The following is a 13,310-nucleotide window of genomic DNA, read 5'->3' on the forward strand; positions in this document are numbered from 1 at the left end:
AGAGAGAAAATAACTTTTTTGTTTCATGTTTATGGTGGAGTACGAGTGTATATCATAGTTAGCCCTGTGCTATACTCTGTTTTCTCTAATATAAGCCACCAAGACAAGGATAGGAGAATGGTATTTGTTTACCATATCCTCTTCATAACTCTGTCGAACTGCTCGGTGTTATGCCAAATATTTATTCTGGAGTATTTAACATCTTTTATGTTATTTATATTGTTTCTTATGTCATATTAGATTAACTGTGATAGGCAAATAAGCTGTAGTGTTGATATTAGCGTAATAATAAAGCATATTCTCCTGCTTCATGAGACTGAGCTCATGGCAACCGACAGTGGCTTCAAAGCCACCTTATCTTTAATGTACTGTGTAGGTGCTTTACATAATGAGAAGCATTTCTTTTATTCATTGGAATAGGGCTAAAAGTAAGCAGGTTAAAACAATAAATGGAGAAAAAGAAATTGGAATGACTTATGCAGCAAGTAGCACCACCAAACAGTACCAGCAGGTTGGTGTGGCGACCCTGGAAATTTGAAATTATGCTAGCCAAAATTAGTGCTGAATAACTGAAGGAACTGAATAACTGATTGCCGGATTTGTGATGGCGGACCTATACTCGTTTTTATGCAACAACTCGTATTTTCTCAGGCATTTAGCACTACCTGTTTCTGTTGTCTCTATCAACATGGAGCAACTTAAACTCTTGAATGTAGCATTCAGCAATCACATCTTGACTTTTGAAATTAAACCATGCCTCAGTTATTGAATAAACATTTCCCACACAAGCTACCAGATGTAATTCGTTCATCTTATTTCTGACACTTCGACTATTTGTATAAAATATTTTGAAATTATTTTTCGTCTAAGACTTTCTTTTATTCATCTTTTCCTTTTCACAATTTCTGTTATATCTTTACCTTTACCCAGTGTTAGCCCCTTGACTGTTGCAACCCCCAATCTTGAAGTGTCTCCTGGTGTCGCAAAATTTAAAAAAAAAAAAAAAAAAAATTCTTATGAAATGATAGAGAATCTTTTCCCAATTGTAATGACACCAAAAACACGAAATTTGATGGAAAACTGACGGAATTATGCTCTCGCGAAGTTAGCGACCTCGGTGATACATGTATTTACAAATCGGCGATTTCGCCACTTTGAGCCCTATTTTCGGCTAATTCCATTGTTCCAGTCGACCAATCTCATAGCTATTTCTTTAGAGCTCCACTTACCGATCTCAACTACCCAATAACGTGGTCAGAAATTTGCAATTTAGCCAATTTCACGAAAATTAAAAAATATGACAATTTCAAAATAAGGTCCAGAATGAACAATGCAGACATTCCTGGCTCTAAAATAACATTTTCTTTGTTCATCAGTCACGTCTCCAGGCCCATCTGATATTACTCTTGCTTTCTATTTTGAATTTTTATTCAAACAAAAAATAGAAGATTTACTGTCATGCAGACTACTGCAATACTGTAATAATTGTATAAATAACATCAACCCATTCATGACTGCATATTAGAATGGCTAGTTGGACATTTATTGAACAATGACATTATTTGTTTACTTTTGAACATCGGAAAAAATCAAACATTTCCCCTACTTTGAGCTCCATTTCCAGGTTCTTTTTATAGTAAAATCAGTCAAAATCACCTCTATTTCTGTAATATGTTTTCCATTCTATCAAATGAGACCAAGAAAACGAGAATACAACCATAAATACTATATGAAAATAGACCACAAAGCCGGCACTTTAATTAAAAAAAACGGTCGGAGTTTTTTTTTTTCTCATTATGCACTGCATGCTCCAGGATTTTTTTTTATATGGTGCACACTGACCACATAGACCCATTCTCTCACATGTGGGCCTACCAGCTTTCTCCTGCTTGATTTGAAGCCGCTAGAATATATGAGTATATAGGTAGTAGGTTGGTAGACAGCAACCACCCAGGGAAGTACTACCGTCCTGCCAGATGACTGTGAAACAGAAACCTGTAACTGTTTTGCATGATGGTAGGATTGCTGGTGTCTTTTTCTGTCTCATAAACACGCTATATAACAGGGATATCTTGCTACTCCAACTTACACTTTGGTCACACTTCACAGACATGCAAATGCATATATATATATACATACATCTAGGTTTTTCTCCTTTTTCTACATAGCTCTTGTTCTTCTTTATTTCTTCTATTGTCCATGTTGAAGTGGAAAAGAATCTTTCTTCCGTAAGCCATGCGTGTCGTATGAGGCGACTAAAATGCCGGGAGCAATGGGCTAGTAACCCCTTCTCCTGTAGACATTTACTAAAAAAGAGAAGAAGAAAAACTTTATAAAACTGGGATGCTTGAATGTGCGTGGATGTAGTGCAGATAACAAGAAACAGATGATTGCTGATGTTATGAATGAAAAGAAGTTGGATGTCCTGGCCCTAAGCGAAACAAAGCTGAAGGGGGTAGGGGAGTTTCGGTGGGGGGAAATAAATGGGATTAAATCTGGAGTATCTGAGAGAGTTAGAGCAAAGGAAGGGGTAGCAGTAATGTTGAATGATCAGTTATGGAAGGAGAAAAGAGAATATGAATGTGTAAATGCAAGAATTATGTGGATTAAAGTAAAGGTTGGATGCGAGAAGTGGGTCATAATAAGCGTGTATGCACCTGGAGAAGAGAGGAATGCAGAGAGAGAGAGAGATTTTGGGAGATGTTAAGTGAATGTATAGGAGCCTTTGAACCAAGTGAGAGAGTAATTGTGGTACGGGACCTGAATGCTAAAGTAGGAGAAACTTTTAGAGAGCGTGTGGTAGGTAAGTTTGGGGTGCCAGGTGTAAATGATAATGGGAGCCCTTTGATTGAACTTTGTATAGAAAGGGGTTTAGTTATAGGTAATACATATTTTAAGAAAAAGAGGATAAATAAGTATACAAGATATGATGTAGGGTGAAATGACAGTAGTTTGTTGGATTATGTATTGGTAGATAAAAGACTGTTGAGTAGACTTCAGGATGTACATGTTTATAGAGGGGCCACAGATATATCAGATCACTTTCTAGTTGTAGCTACACTGAGAGTAAAAGGTAGATGGGATACAAGGAGAATAGAAGCATCAGGGAAGAGAGAGGTGAAGGTTTATAAACTAAAAGAGGAGGCAGTTAGGGAAAGATATAAACAGCTATTGGAGGATAGATGGGCTAATGAGAGCATAGGCAATGGGGTCGAAGATGTATGGGGTAGGTTTAAAAATGTAGTGTTAAGAGTGTTCAGCAGAAGTTTGTGGTTACAGGAAAGTGGGTGCGGGAGGGAAGAGGAGCGATTGGTGGAATGATGATGTAAAGAGAGTAGTAAGGGAGAAAAAGTTAGCATATGAGAAGTTTTACAAAGTAGAAGTGATGCAAGGAGGGAAGAGTATATGGAGAAAAAGAGAGAGGTTAAGAGAGTGGTGAAGCAATGTAAAAAGAGAGCAAATGAGAGAGTGGGCGAGATGTTATCAACAAATTTTGTTGAAAATAAGAAAAAGTTTTGGAGTGAGATTAACAAGTTAAGAAAGCCTAGACAACAAATGGATTTGTCAGTTAAAAATAGGAGAGGAGAGTTATTAAATGGAGAGTTAGAGGTATTGGGAAGATGGAGGGAATATTTTGAGGAATTGTTAAATGTTGATGAAGATAGGGAAGCTGTGATTTCGTGTATAGGGCAAGGAGGAATAACATCTTGTAGGAGTGAGGAAGAGCCAGTTGTGAGTGTGGGGGAAGTTCGTGAGGCAGTAGGTAAAATGAAAGGGGGTAAGGCAGCCGGGATTGATGGGATAAAGATAGAAATGTTAAAAGCAGGTGGGGATATAGTTTTGGAGTGGTTGGTGCAATTATTTAATAAATGTATGGAAGAGGGTAAGGTACCTAGGGATTGGCAGAGAGCATGCATAGTTCCTTTGTATAAAGGCAAAGGGGACAAAAGAGAGTGCAAAAATTATAGGGGGATAAGTCTGCTGAGTATACCTGGTAAAGTGTATGGTAGAGTTATTATTGAAAGAATTAAAAGTAAGACTGAGAATAGGATAGCAGATGAACAAGGAGGCTTTAGGAAAGGTAGGGGGTGTGTGGACCAGGTGTTTACAGTGAAACATATAAGTGAACAGTATTTAGATAAGGCTAAAGAGGTCTTTGTGGCATTTATGGATTTGGAAAAGGCATATGACAGGGTGGATAGGGGGGCAATGTGGCAGATGTTGCAGGTGTATGGTGTAGGAGGTAGGTTACTGAAAGCAGTGAAGAGTTTTTACGAGGATAGTGAGGCTCAAGTTAGAGTACATAGGAAAGAGGGAAATTATTTCCCAGTAAAAGTAGGCCTTAGACAAGGATGTGTGATGTCACCATGGTTGTTTAATATATTTATAGATGGGGTTGTAAGAGAAGTAAATGCGAGGGTCTTGACAAGAGGTGTGGAGTTAAAAGATAAAGAATCACACATGAAGTGGGAGTTGTCACAGTTGCTCTTTGCTGATGACACTGTGCTCTTAGGAGATTCTGAAGAGAAGTTGCAGAGATTGGTGGATGAATTTGGTAGGGTGTGCAAAAGAAGAAAATTAAAAGTGAATACAGGAAAGAGTAAGGTTATGAGGATAACAAAAATATTAGGTGATGAAAGATTGGATATCAGATTGGAGGGAGAGAGTATGGAGGAGGTGAATGTATTCAGATATTTGGGAGTGGACGTGTCAGCGGATGGGTCTATGAAGGATGAGGTGAATCATAGAATTGATGAGGGAAAAAAGGGTGAGTGGTGCACTTAGGAGTCTGTGGAGACAAAGAACTTTGTCCTTGGAGGCAAAGAGGGGAATGTATGAGAGTATAGTTTTACCAACACTCTTATATGGGTGTGAAGCATGGGTGATGAATGTTGCAGCGAGGAGAAGGCTGGAGGCAGTGGAGATGTCATGTCTGAGGGCAATGTGTGGTGTGAATATAATGCAGAGAATTCGTAGTTTGGAAGCTAGGAGGAGGTGCGGAATTACCAAAACTGTTGTCCAGAGGGCTGAGGAAGGGTTGTTGAGGTGGTTCGGACATGTAGAGAGAATGGAGCGAAACAGAATGACTTCAAGAGTGTATCAGTCTGTAGTGGAAGGAAGGCGGGGTAGGGGTCGGCCTAGGAAAGGTTGGAGGGAGGGGGTATAGGAGGTTTTGTGTGCGAGGGGCTTGGACTTCCAGCAGGCGTGCGTGAGCGTGTTTGATAGGAGTGAATGGAGACGAATGGCTTTTAATACTTGACATGCTGTTGGAGTGTGAGCAAAGTAACATTTATGAAGGGGTTCAGGGAAACCGGCAGGCCAGACTTGAGTCCTGGAGATGGGAAGTACAGTGCCTGCACTCTGAAGGAGGGGTGTTAATGTTGCAGTTTAAAAACTGTAGTGTAAAGCACCCTTCTGGCAAGACAGTGATGGAGTGAATGATGGTGAAAGTTTTTCTTTTTCGGGCCACCCTGCCTTGGTGGGAATCGGCCAGTGTGATAATAAAAAAATATATGTCAAACACGGTTCCTCGTAAGACGTATATATACAAACCTCGACAGTCAAAGGGTTAAATGATGAAGGTTATTTATAAAATCTACATTATCACAATCATGATAATTTAAACAGCTCAGATTGCTAGTTCTGCAATCCATTTTATCCCCACAAAAACTTATACCACTATTTCTAGATGAACTTTGCTGCTGCTATACATAGTGTGGTTGAGAAAAGGTAATGAACTCTACTGATGTTAGTTTAAAGCCCTAACAGCCCCAACACCTGCCCTAGACAAGTAAACGCTGTGCCTGGCATACATGTCATTTCTGCCATAGAAGAGGTCCCAGTTGTCTCTAAATGTCATTACAGTGTTTGTCCAGCCAGCAATGAAAACCAGTTGCCCTACACAACCATTCATTTCCAACTCCTCTCCTCAGCAAAATGCCACACATTTCAGGATGCCCCCTCTTTCTCCCTAATTATGTCTTTTGCTGATCTATACCTGCTAATCAGGTCCTCACTCCTATGTCTGCCAATAATATTGCCTCCAGAATTGAGACAGATAATCAGATTGCTCCCAGTACCTTTCATGACCTGTCAAGATGGCTGACAGTATCCTGCATCCCAGCCCAAGGAAAACCCACACACTGCCTCCTCTTCCTATTTCTAAGACAAAATGCCCTATCCATAAACTTAATTTGATTGTCCCTTGTTAAGGTGTTCTTACCTTTGCTGGTGATGTTCGTTGTGACGTTCTTGATGGTCTTTGTTGGGATGTCCAGGATCATTGATTCACATTTGTCTATTAACACACACAAAGAATTGTTGATCTCCACAGCAGTTTCCTGGATCTTTCTTATCTTCAACTTCAGTCCATTCTGCCTACTGTCTAGCTTCCCTTGTGGCTTAGCGCTTCTTTTTGATTATAATAATAATACTGTCTAGCTTCCTTTCTTGACCTGAGGATTCACAACCAGAGGATTACTATGAATCCTCTTGTTTTCCTCAGTCAGTCGGCTTATCTCTTGCCTGGCCTCCTCCGGCTGTTTAACCTGATGGTAGAGTTTCTTGATAGAGGGTATCATTGGTTCATTTTCAGAGAGCTCACAAAGTACTGTGTTCTCACACAATACAGATCACCTCGCCACTCATACAGATGAACCCTCAAGGCACCTCCCTCGAGGGGTACTGTAAAAAAAAAAAATATGTGCAAGTATTCTATCACAAGTCTCCTTGGCCAAGTTCCTGTCTGGATTCTTTGTAACTACACTGCCACATCAAGGTACACTTAGGTTTCTCACAAATCCTCATGTCCAGTGGGAAGCGTCTAGTACCCTTTTAGGCCAGGTCATTGTGTTAACCAATCTGGTATGTTTGGTCAAATTTAACCACACTGGGTGTACAAGCATCCAATAATTATATTGAACAACAGCACACCACTAGCTTAATTCTTCTTCTGTAGCTCAAATAGGTAATAATCATTGTTCACACTTAAGCAACACGTCAAATCCGAAAAATCGCTCCTCCACTCTGATCTAAGATGCTCACATATACCTACTGGATTTACTTAATCATATATTTTTTTTTTCAACGTCGGCCATCTCCCACCGACAAGGGTCATGCAGTGCTGTAGGGCAGAAGATAGTGCTGGGGCTATAAACAGCTAGGTGGAGAGGGGATCAGAGGTAAGGGTAGAAGAGGGCTGAAAAGGGTGCTAGGGGCTATGCATCAAAGTTTGTATAGTAAAGCAGTTGCAGACAAAAAGTGATCGTAGGTCAAGGGCAGGGCCGTCTGCAAGAAGAGAAGATAAGGTAAGAGCAGTAGGGCAGTGGCGTCAGAGGTAAACAGGATAATCCACAAGAAAGTGAAGAACCGAAATAAGGACCCAACAAACCTCACAGAGAAGAATAGGGTGTCATTCCATGAGATAACCATGGGTAAGGCGAGTATGGCCGATGCGGAGCCGGGAGAGCGCAGTCTCCCAGGAATGGCAACAGTAGTAAAAAGAGCCACAAACCTGAAAGTGGTTTAACCCATAAACGGTCCAAACATGTATATACGTTCTCTCTCGTAGTGCTCTGAATTTTTTGAGAAAAAAAAAAACTTTTCTTTTTAATGGGAAAAAAGAGCATATGTTACCCAGGCATCCCCAATTTTTTTAATATGGCACACAGTGAGTGTGCACACCCATTCTCTCATGTCTAGGTAACTCAGGCTTATTGTGCCAATGTTGAATGAATGACAAAGGAAACGTGTATATACGTTTGGACCGTTTAAGGGTTAATAGTGCAGTTATGGTGCATGTTCGACCACCATTGTTGCCAGTGACTGTGAAGATGGGCAGAGATGACTAAATTAATCCCTGAATGAAATACCTCTACAGGAAACCGGAAGGTTGTGTACTGCTGACCGCACAGCCTCTTCAAGGGGGGCTCCTTGGCGTGGTGAAGAGGCTCTTGGTCTGAGGAATTAGACCTATCGGTCTTCTTCCTCAGACCGAACCTAATTACCCCCCAATCTCCCCTCCCCTATCCCATCCTCCCCATCCTCCCCTTTTTCCTTTCCTCCTCCTCCTCCCCACTCCTCCCTTTTGCCCTTCCTCTTTTTGTCCTTTGGGATTTCTCCCACAGGCGCGCTAGTTCCTGGGTAGGAGAAAGGACACCGGGGTCCATCCCATTCCGTTGAGGTTTCTTGGCGGTGGCGTAGTTTGCCGTGGAATCTGGATTGCCTAGGGATGTCCCGATCCCTCTCCGGTATCCCGGAGTAGCTTTGGGTGTCTTTTGGGCGACGGGTGTAGCTCTGGAAGCCACCTTTCGGATTCCGGGGGTGGTGGCTGAAGGAGGTATGCTTTGTGGCGGATATCCGGCCGCCCTCTCTTTTGTCCACCGAGGTAGCTCGGCAGATGTGAGGTTGCTATCCCAGATTGCTGGTTTACTGGCATGAAGGGTAGGGTATGGCACGGGTTCCATGCTGCATCTGCGCTACTAGCGGTGTCGAGTCCTCTTGGGCGCGGAGGGAGATTTCTGGCCCTTTCATCCCTCCTAGGAACTATCCCTCCCCGGTCCCCCCTTTTTTTTTTCTTTTTTTTATTTTTATTTTCTTTTCTTCTTTCTTTTTTTTTCTTAAAAACAAAAAGAAAGAAGTAACCTAACCATGGCAGCCCTAGTCCATGAACCTGGTACCCCCGGGCCCCTTCTTGATACCGCACCCCGTTCTGACCCCGCCTCGTCTTTGGACCACTCTTCAGACATTCCTCATGCCTCTGTACCTATTGCCGGTGCTGTTTCCTCACCCGCTTCAGGTACTGAGGCCTCGACTGACTCCTTCGATTTATCAGACCTTCGCTCTCCTCTGACTATGCTTCCGGCCTCTCCCTCTACGGTGCGGCAATTTTCAAATCGCCGACCCGTTCCACGTCGGACCAACTCTGGTCCCACGCCTAAACGTCAACGACAATTACCTGCTGATGATACTTCTCCACCTTCACCTTCTCGTTCTTCTCAGAAACGATCGACACGTCCTTCACTACCTTTCCACACTCGGTTTCAGACTGAACAGTGGACTAAATTCTTCACTTTACGACCAACTTCCTCTACTGCCTATCTTTCTGACCATAGTATTGGCAAGGCACTCCTACGCCATGTTGGTAAAGATATTTCTTTTCATGCTCTTAAGAGCGGTACGCGCATCATTACCGTACAGAATGCTACCCAGGCTCGTGAGCTCTCTCGTCTTTCCCATATAGATACTGTTCCTGTCACCCTTGAAAAACATCATTCCCTCAATTCTTGTAGTGGTACCGTTATTCTGCCCCATACCATAGTTCAACAAAATTTCCAGACATGTGGCACCGACATTCTAGAACAGCTGGAACTCCAAGATCTCCCAATCCTCAAGGTAGACACTTACGTTCTTCCTGCCCGTGGGCGGAGACGATACCCTAGCAATGTGGCTCGTTTAACTTTTGACAGCCGAGAACTCCCATCCTCCGTTTATATAGCAGGACATCGGTTACAAGTTCGAAAGGTGATCCCTACACCACAACAGTGTAGAAATTGCTGGCGATTTGGCCATCCAGCGAAATATTGCAGATCTATCGCCGAATGCCCAGTCTGTGGTGCCGATGACCATTCTAATACGTCTTGCAATCGATCTCCCTCTTGCCTTAACTGTCATGAGGCTCACCCTTCGTACTCTCGCCGTTGTCAGGTCTATTTAAACGAGCGGGAAATCCGTTACCTCAAAGAGACAGAAGGTCTCCCTTATGCCATGGCAGTTTCTCATCTCCGCCTCCAAGGGAGACTCCCACGTGTTTCTTATTCCCGTGTTTCAAAACGTCCCCCCACTTCTGGTATCCCATCTTCTACACCCACCTCTGTGGTTACCTCTTCCATAATCACTCCTGTATCTAATCCTTTTGCTGTCCTCGGCTCAGACGTCCCTACTTCAACGCCTCAGTCTAATCTCGCTTCTTCGAGTTCTCTCTTACAAGCCTCAGTATCGACGAGACCTCGTACGACACCTCTTCCCAATCGTCCCTCTACTTCTCAAAAGTCAAAAAAAGGTCCGGTAACACCTCCTACCCATCTTCCACCTCCTCATTTTACCCTCCCTGTCTCTGTCCCTAGTTCTTCCCTTCTCACTGGCTCAGTTACAAGTGCAGAGGTTCACCCTCCTCCTCGTAATGTACCTTCCTCCCCTGTTCCCTCCCAAGTTTCTTCCTCTTCTGCCACCTCCCAGGTTCCTGTCTCTTCTGTCCCCTGCCACACTTCTCCAGTTCCCTCCACCCTTTCGCCCCCCCCTACCTTGGTACAGTCCAATACAGTTCCAATCTTTACTCATCCTCCCCCTACCATTCCCAATATTGTCTCCCATACGACATCTCTGAATTCCGAAACACTTGAAGCAATCTCTGAATATATTGCAGAGACCAAACCATCAATGGACACTGATCCACCTTCCGCTCTTCCTCTCTCCTCTGCTCCATCTGCGCAACTCCTTTCTTCACAGCGCACCGTTCCTTCGCTGCTTGAACATTTTCCACTGCCTCCGCATGTGGACTTTTCTAACCCTTCTAGTCCGTAGGAACCCTTACCTGCGGATTTCAAGTATCCTTATCATTGCCAATCATGGCCTTTTTACAGTGGAATATACGCGGCCTCAGGGGTAATCGGGGTGAGCTTCAGATGTTACTCTCCCAGTTTGCCCCTGTTGGTGTTTGCTTACAGGAACCAAAATTACACTCTGCTGTTATTTCTCACATCTCAGGCTATAATTTATTGTATTCTTCAGATCCTTTTCCTGATGGGACCTTTAATGAAAGTGCCCTTCTTCTCCGCACTGATATTCCTTACCATCAGCTATTTGTTCATACTTCGCTGCATTACACAGCAGCCCGTATCCACTTACATAGGTGGTATACGCTCTGTTCTTTATATCTCTCTCCTTCTCGGGCATTATCTATTCCGGATTTTGCCTTCCTTGTTTCGTCATTACCACCACCGATTCTGTTACTTGGTGATTTTAATGCCCACCATTTCCTCTGGGGAGGGTCTCACTGTGATTCCCGTGGAATTCAGTTAGAGGCTTTTCTTGCCACCCACCCCCTCCATGTTTTAAATACAGGTACTCACACCCATTTTGATCCTCGGACTCATACTCTCTCTTGCATCGATCTCTCAGTTTGTTCTTCCTCCGCCGCATTAGACTTTACTTGGTCTGTTCTCCCGGACTTACATGACAGTGATCATTTCCCAATCATTCTTACTTCCCCTTCATATTCGCCACCTCTTCGCACCCCACGCTGGCAATTTAATCGGGCAAATTGGAACCTTTACTCACACCTGACTGTTTTTAAAGAGGTTCCTTCTTCGTCCTCCATCGATGAGCTTTTACACCTCTTCTCGTCCTCCGTTTTCACCGCAGCTTCTCATTCTATACCCCAAACTTCGGGCAGGCATTCTCAGAAATGCGTGCCTTGGTGGTCTCCTGCTTGTGCTCGTGCAGTACGTTTGAAACGCGCTGCATGGGGCAGGTACCGGTACAATAGAACCACAGAGCGACTCCTTGATTTTAAACAGAAGCGTGCGATCGCTCGCCGTGTCATCCGTGACGCTAAACGCACTTGCTGGCGAGATTATGTCTCCACCATCACCTCTGCTTCCTCTATGAGTGCAGTCTGGAAAAAAGTACGAAAACTGAGTGGTAAATATTCTCCTGACCCGGCTCCTGTTCTGCGGGTTGCCGGTGTTGATATAGCAAACCCACTAGATGTTGCCAATGAAATTGGCAATCATCTGGTCCGTATTTCTCAGGGACTCCATCTATGCCCCTCATTTCTTTCCTCAAAGTCTGCCAGAGAGTTAGCACCCTTGGACTTTTCTTCTCTCAGAGAAGAACAGTATAATGTGCCTTTTACACTTCAAGAACTGGAGGCAACACTCTCAGCTTGTCGATCATCGGCAGCTGGGCCCGACGACATTCATATTCGTATGCTACAACATTTACATCAGTCAGCCCTTGCAGTCCTATTACGCCTTTACAATCTTATTTGGTCACAAGGAGTTCTTCCACAGCTGTGGAAATCCGCCATTGTTCTCCCTTTCCGCAAACCAGGCACTACGGGACATGAAACCTCCCACTATCGTCCCATTGCTCTTACCAGTGCAGTTTGCAAAGTAATGGAACGTCTAGTAAATAGACGTTTAGTGTGGTATTTAGAGACACACAACAGTCTCTCCACTCGTCAATATGGCTTTCGTAAGGGACGTTCTACCATAGACCCCTTACTGCGCTTGGATACGTATGTTCGTAATGCCTTTGCGAATAACCACTCAGTTATTGCCATATTTTTTGACCTTGAGAAGGCATATGACACAACTTGGAGGTATAATATTTTAGCCCAAGCCCACTCCTTAGGCCTTCGAGGCAATCTACCATCCTTCCTTAAGAACTTTTTAACTGACAGGCATTTCCGTGTTCGGGTTAATAATGTGCTCTCCCCGGACTTTGTCCAAGCTGAAGGTGTCCCCCAGGGATGTGTTCTGAGCACAACACTTTTTCTCCTTGCTATTAATGATTTGGCCTCTAGTCTTCCATCAAATATTTGGTCATCACTCTATGTTGATGACTTCGCTATTGCCTGTGCAGGCGCTGACTGTCACCTCCTTACAGTTTCTCTCCAGCATGCAGTCGACCGTGTTTCCAATTGGGCCACCACACATGGGTTTAAATTTTCCAGCACTAAAACCCACCAAATCACTTTCACTAGACGCTCTGTCATCTCTGATCATCCTTTGTACCTCTATGGCTCACGTATCCCTGAACGTGATACAGTCAAGTTTCTGGGCCTCCTCTTTGATCGTAGGTTATCCTGGAAACCTCACATTACCTCTCTGAAGGCAACTTGTCACAGCCGGCTGAACCTTCTTAAAACCCTTGCTCATCTTTCGTGGGGAGCTGATCGTCGAACCCTCCTTCACCTACATTCCACCCTTATTTTATCGAAACTTGATTATGGTGACCAGATCTATTCAGCGGCATCTCCTGCTACTCTCTCTAGCCTTAACCCCATTCATCACCAAGGATTACGTTTATGCCTTGGTGCTTTTCGCTCTTCCCCTGTCGAAAGCCTCTATGCAGAAGCGAACGTTCCATCCTTATCCGATCGCCGTGATGCCCATTGCCTGCGCTACTATGTACGCTCTCATGATCTCCGCAATCCTTCCATTTATAGAATGGTCACTGATATTAGTAGACATTCTTTATTTGTTCGCCGCCCCTGCTTACTCCGTCCCTTCTCTCTTCGCCTTCAT

The sequence above is a fragment of the Cherax quadricarinatus genome, chromosome 48 (assembly GCF_038502225.1).
Source record: "Cherax quadricarinatus isolate ZL_2023a chromosome 48, ASM3850222v1, whole genome shotgun sequence".
NCBI classification, from domain to species: domain Eukaryota; kingdom Metazoa; phylum Arthropoda; class Malacostraca; order Decapoda; family Parastacidae; genus Cherax; species Cherax quadricarinatus.